This window comes from Bubalus bubalis, chromosome 4 (genome assembly GCF_019923935.1).
Source record: "Bubalus bubalis isolate 160015118507 breed Murrah chromosome 4, NDDB_SH_1, whole genome shotgun sequence".
Lineage (NCBI taxonomy): Eukaryota > Metazoa > Chordata > Mammalia > Artiodactyla > Bovidae > Bubalus > Bubalus bubalis.
This window is the reverse complement of record NC_059160.1, coordinates 63118762-63125967: the sequence shown is the minus strand read 5'-3', so window position 1 is coordinate 63125967 and position 7206 is coordinate 63118762.

Below are 7206 nucleotides of genomic sequence, written 5' to 3'. Positions count from 1 at the left end.
AGGGAACTAAGATCCCACATGCCACACTATTTTAAAAAATAGTAATAATAATAAAGGACTTCCCGGTGATCCAGTGGTTAAGAATCTGCTTGCCAATGCAGGGAACACAGGTTTGATCCCTGGTCCGGGAAGATTCCACATGACTCGAGGCAACTGAACCCTTGCACCACAACTGCTGTGAGCTTTCATGCTCTAGAGCCTGTGCTCAGAAAAAGAAGCCACTGCAATGAGAAACCAGTGCACTGCAACTAGAGTAGCCCACGCGCGCCACGACTAGAGACAGCCTGCATGAAGCAACAAGACCCAGCACAGACAAGAGTAAATAAATACAATTTTAAAAGGGAAGAAAAAAAGGAAAGCATCCTTATCTACCAGCAATCTGGCCAATTTACCTTCATCCTCGCTTAGGTACTCTGACTTCCATCATATTAAAATGAATTGTCTTTGTTGCTAGTTAAGCCAGCTGTCTGGCTTCCATGGTAGCTCAGACGGTGAAGAATTCACCTGCAATGCAGGAGACCGGGGTTTGATCCCTGTGGTGGGAAGATCCCCTGGAGAAGGGAATGGCTACCCACTCCAGTATTCTTGCCTGGAGAATTCCATGGGCAGAGGAGCCTGGTGGGCTACAGTCCATGGGGTCACAAAGAGTAGGATACGACTGAGCAACTAAGCACACAGCACAAGCCAGCTGTCATCCTCCCATTCCTGTCCCTCACCCCCGCCCTCTTGTTCTATACCTCAGTCTTCTTGTCTTTCCCCTGTATTATCAATATTTCTCTCTACTGGATAATTTTTTATTTTTTCAATTTGGCTACCTCCTGTCTTAGTTGCAGCATGCTAGGGCTGGAGGCACTCGGGCTTAGCTGTCCTGCCCTGGAATCTTAGTTCCCCAACCAGGGATCTAGCCTGTGTCCCCTGCATTGCAAGGTGGATTCTTAACCACTGGACCACCAGAAAAGTCCAAAATGGGCATTTTTTTAAAAGTTATTTTTTAGGAGAGAAAACTTCAGAGAAGGTATTTTACATACAGAATCCTTTGAACTGGACCTTGTCAAATAAATACTTAGTAGAGGTAAAAGCTATATGCCAAGTACATTTCACTTAACGTAAAGCCTTGGCAAGAGTAATTAATGCAGAAAGAAACAAATAAAACCCCACATACACAATTACAACTAATAAGAACATTAAAAAGATTTCTGGGGGCTTCCCTGGGGGTCCAGTGGTTAAGAATCCACTTTCCAATACAAGGAACATGAGTTCAATCCCTGATTGGGGAACTAAGAGCCCATCAGATGTGGGGCGACTAAGCTCACATGGCACAGCTAAAGCCCAGGCTTCGAAGACCCAGTACAACCAAAAAAAAAAACCTGCACAATTCTTTTTCTAGTTTATGAAAAGCTTGCATAAAAGTAGCAAGAAACTGTTTTTGAAGGTGAGTAGAACATATCTGTAAAATCATCTGGGTCAAAAGTTTTGGTAGGAAAGTCCTTTAAAAATTTTCAAAAAATATTTCTTTATCTGGCTTTGATGGGTCTTAGTTGCCGCAAGGGAGAAGGCAATGGCACCCCATTCCAGTACCCTTGCCTGGAAAATCCCATGGGCGGAGGAGCCTGGTGGGCTGCAGTCCATGGGGTCACTAACAGTCAGACACGACTGAGTGACTTCACTTTCACTTTTCACTTTCATGCATTGGAGAAGAAAACTGCAACCCACTCCAGTGTTCTTGCCTGGAGAATCCCAGGGACGGGGGAGCCTGGTGGGCTGCCGTCTACGGGGTCGCACAGAGTCGGACTCGACTGAAGCGACTTAGCAGCAGTAGCAGTAGCAGTTGCCGCAAGGCAGGATCCTCGATCTTTGTACACCAGGCAAGATATTTGTTGTGGCTTGCAAACTCTTAGTAGCGACATGTGGGATCTAGTTCCCCGAACCAGGGATCAAACCTGGAGCCCCTGTATTGGGAGCACCAAGTCTTAGCCAAGGCACCACGGGGGAAGTCCCAGTGAAAGTCTTTGATTAACATTTTATGTATTTATTTATCTTTAAACTTCATTTGTTTATGGCCCCTTTGGGCCCTCCGCAGTGAAAGCATGGAGTCCTAACCACTGGATGGCCAGGGAAGTCCATTTTGCTATTTGTATTTTCCCAGAAATTTATACATTTCATCTAGGCTTATAAATTCATTAGTGTATGGTTGTTAATACTATTGTACTGTTTTATTTCATTTCCGGCCACACGGCACGTGGGACTTTACCCCAACCAGGGATGGAATTATCACCCCCTGCAGTGGAAGCACAGAGTCTTCAGCACTGGACCACCAGGGAAGTCCAATATTGGTTTGTTGGTTTTTTTTTCAATCTGTTGAGGGAGCTTCTGAGTTGGGGAACGTGTGGAGATGCAGGGACAATGGTACCTGGAAAGGGGATGGAAACTCCCACATACTTTGCCCTTTATATCTCTTCCATTAGACTGTTCCCTGAGTTGTATCCTTTTATAATAAACCAATAATCTAGTGAATAAAATTTTAAAAACCTGTTGTGTCAAAATAAATTCTTAATGGCTTAAAGACTTAAACATAAGATATAACACTATAAAACTCCTAGAAGAAAACACAGGCAAAGCATTCTCTGACATAAATTTACCAATGTTTTCTTAGCTTAGTCTCCCAAGGGAATAGAAATAAAGCCAAAAATAAACAAATGGTACCTAATCAAAGTTATAAGCTTTTGCATAGCAAAGGAAACCATAAAACAAAAAGACAACCTACGGACTGAGAGAAACATTTGCAAATGATGCTACCAACATGGCCTTAATTTCCAAAATATATCAACAGCTTGTTATATATATCAAAATATATCAACAGTCTGTTATAATTCAATAACAAACAACCCAATCAGAAAATGGGCAGAAGATTTAATTTTTTTGGGCCACACCACATGGCTTGTAGTCCTAAACACTGGACTGCCAGGGAATTCCCCAGAAGACCCAAATAGACATTTCTCCAAAGAAAACATGTAGATGGCCAATAGGCACATGAAAAAATGCTCATCATTGCTAATTATTAGAGAAATGCAAATCAAAACAATGAGGTGCCATGTTCCACCAGACAGAATGACCATTTTTTAAAGAAGTCTACAAGCAATCTATGCTGGAAAGGGTATGGAGAAAATGGAACCCTCCCAAACTGTTGGTGGGAATGTCAGATGATGCAGCCACTATGGTAAACAGTATGAAAGTTCCTCAGAAAACTAGAGTTGCCGTATGACCCAGCAATCCCACTCCTCTGGGCATTGACCTGGACAAAACTATAATTCAGAAAGATGGGTGCACTCCTATGCTCATAGCAACACTATTTACAATAGCCAAGACATGGAAATAAAAATGTCCATCGACAGATGAACAGATAAAGAAAATGTGGTCTCTATATATATAGCGACCCCATGGAGCCCACTAGGCTCCTCTGTCCATGGGATTTCCCAGCAAGAATACTGGAGTGGGTTGCCATTTCCTTCTTTTATATATATATATATATATATATATATATATATACACACACACACACATATATGTGTATATATATATATATACACACAGATATATATATATACAGACACACACACAATGGAATATAGGCCACTAAAAAGAATGAAATAATGCCATTTGCAGCTGCATGGATGGACCTAGAGATTATCATACTAAGCAATGTAAGTCAGAGAAAGACAAATACCATATGATATGACTTGTATGTGGAATCTAAAATACAACAAATGAACATATCTATGAAACAGAAAACAGACTTGTGGTTGCCAAGGGAAGGGTATCTGGGAGGGAGGATTGGGAGTGTGGGACTAGCAGATGAAAACTATTATGTACAGAGAGGCTAAACTACAAGGTCCTACTGTATAGCACAGAGCACTATATTCAATATCCTGTGATAAGCCATAATGGAAAACTGCATTTAAATTAACATAAAAAAATCTGTTGTCTTTGTGTTGTGTCTGTGGAGTCTGTCCTATTTTCATTCTATATTTTGCTTATTTGCTGCAGCTACTGCCGCTCTTTTTTCTTATTATTCTAGATACTGTTCTCTTGTTTCCTCTCTTGTTCACAGGTTATAGTTATTCTATTTCCTCATCATATATTTGACACTGGACTTCCCAAGTGGAGCAGTGGTAAAAAATCACCTACCAATGCAGAAATCCCAGAAGACAGGAGTTTAGTCCCTGGATCGGCAAGATCCCTTGGAGGAGGAAATGGCAACCCACTCCAGTATTCTTGTTTGGAGAATCCCATGGACAGAGGAGCTCAGCAGGCTACAGTCCATGTGGTCACAAAGAGTCAGACACAACTGAGCATGCACATGATGGGATATTTCATAAATTTAGCTTCTCAATGCTATCCTTCAGATCTTCTGTACTGCACCCTATTGTTCGCCTGAGAGGGTATGTTAAAAACTACAGTTCTAATAGTTGATTCATTCTTGAGTTGAATGCTTTGTTCATTAGGTTCCAAAATTTTTTGGTTTCTTTCAAGTATATTTAACATTCTCAGTTCAGTTCAGTTCAGTTCAGTCGCTCAGTCGTGTCCGATTCTTTGCGACCCCATGAATCGCAGCACGCCAGGCCTCCCTGTCCATCACCAACTCCCGGAGTTCACTCAGACTCACGTCCATCGAGTCAGTGATGCCATCCAGCCATCTCATCCTCTGTCATCCCCTTCTCCTCCTGCCCCCAATCCCTCCCAGCATCAGAGTCTTTTCCAATGAGTCAACTCTTCGCATGAGGTGGCCAAAGTACTGGAGTTTCAGCTTTAGCATCATTCCTTCCAAAGAAATCCCAGGGCTGATCTCCTTCAGAATGGACTGGTAGGATCTCCTTGCAGTCCAAGGGACTCTCAAGAGTCTTCTCCAACACCACAGTTCAAAAGCATCAGTTCTTCGGCACTCAGTCTTCTTCACAGTCCAACTCTCACATCCACACATGACTACAGGAAAAACCATAGCCTTGACTAGACAGACCTTTGTTGACAAAGTAATGTCTCTGCTTCTGACTATGCTATCTAGGTTGGTCATAACTTTCCTTCCAAGGAGTAAGTGTCTTTTAATGTCATGGCTACAGTCACCATCTGCAGTGATTTTGGAGTCCCCAAAATAAAGTGTGACACTGTTTCCACTGTTTTCCCATCTATTTCCCATGAAGTGATGGGACTGGATGCCATGATCTTCGTTTTCTGAATGTTGAGCTTTAAGCCAACTTTTTCACTCTCCACTTTCACTTTCATCAAGAGGCTTTTTAGTTCTTCTTCATTTTCTGCCATAAGGGTGGTGTCATCTGCATATCTGAGGTTATTGCTATTTCTCCCGGAAATCTTGATTCCAGCTTGTGTTTCTTCCAGTCCAGCGTTTCTCATGATAAGTTAAATATAAGTTAAATAAGTTAAATACGCAGGGTGACAATATACAGCCTTGACGTACTCCTTTTCCTATTTGGAAGCAGTCTGTTGTTCCATGTCCAGTTCTAACTGTTGCTTCCTGACCTGCATACAGATTTCTCAAGAGGCAGGTCAGGTGGTCTGGTATTCCCATCTCTTTCAGAATTTTCCACAGTTTCTTGTGATCCACACAGTCAAAGGCTTTGGCATAGTCAATAAAGCAGAAATAGATGTTTTTCTGGAACTCTCTTGCTTTTTCCATGATCCAGTGGATGTTGGCGATTTGATCTCTTGTTCCTCTGCCTTTTCTAAAACCAGCTTGAACATCAGGAAGTTCACGGTTCATGTATTGCTGAAGCCTGGCTTGGAGAATTTTGAGCATTACTTTACTAGCATGTGAGATGAGTGCAATTGTGCGGTAGTTTGAGCATTCTTTGGCATTGCCTTTCTTAGGGATTGGAATGAAAACTGACCTTTTCCAGTCCTGTGGCCACTGCTGAGTTTTCCAAATTTGCTGGCATATTGAGTGCAACACTTTCACACCATCATCTTTCAGGATTTGAAATAGCTCAACTGGAATTCCATCACCTCCACTAGCTTTGTTCGTAGTGATGCTTTCTAAGGCCCACTTGACTTCACATTCCAGGATGTCTGGCTCTAGGTCAGTGATCACACCATCGTGATTATCTTGGTCATGAAGCTCTTTTCGTACGTGTGTATTCTTGCCACCTCTTCTTAACATCTTCTGCTTCTGCTAGGTCCATACCATTTCTGTACTTTATCGAGCCCATCTTTGCATGAAATGTTCCCTTGGTATCTCTAATTTTCTTGAAGAGATCTCTAGTCTTTCCCATTCTGTTGTTTTCCTCTATTTCTTTGCATTGATCTCTCAGGAAGGCTTTCTTATCTCTTCTTGCTATTCTTTGGAACTCTGCATTCTCTGCATTCAGATGCTTATACATCTCTAATTAAAGCCTTAGTTGTAGCCTAGAAAGTTGGATAAACTTTTATTTAAAGTATTTCATCATTTCTCTGACTTTTTTTAACCCAAATTTTACTATTAGCGATATGTTTTTAGTCTCCAGACATTTGTCAACTTTAAAAAGTTATCCTTTGCTTAGTAATTTCTCATGTTATTGTATTACAGTCATAGAACATGGCTGTGTAAAACTGATTCTTTAAAACGTAATATTAAGGCTTCCTTTGTAATTTTGTACATGGTCATTTTTTGTAAATGTTTTACACGTGCTAAAAAAAAGTGTATTATCTGTTAGACGTAGAATTCTTCATATATAATATATTGAACTTATTAATTGTAGTATTCAGATCTTTTATATCTCTGCTTATTGTCTTTCCTTATTTATTTATTATTTTTGTATATTTGGCTGCTTCACATCTTAATTGCTACGAGGCTTATGGGATGTTACTTCCTCAACCAGGTATTGAACCCTCTTCCCATGCATTGCAAGGTGGATTCTTAACCACTGGACCATCGGAGAAGTCCCTGTTTGTCTTCTAGATCCATCTGTTTCTAAGAGACCTATGTAAATATTTCTAGTTCTAACAGTTGATTTATTTTTTCTTTCCTAAATTTGTAAGTCGTTTTATAATCGCAAAATAGGGAGAATAACAGTACTTTTTTTGGCTGCACAGTGTGCAGGATCTTAGTTCCCAACCAGGGATCAAACCTGTGCCCCCTGCAGTGGAAGCACAGAGTCTTAACCGCTGGACCATCAGGGAATTCTCAGTACTTTCTTATAGGATTGTAATAAAAAGTAA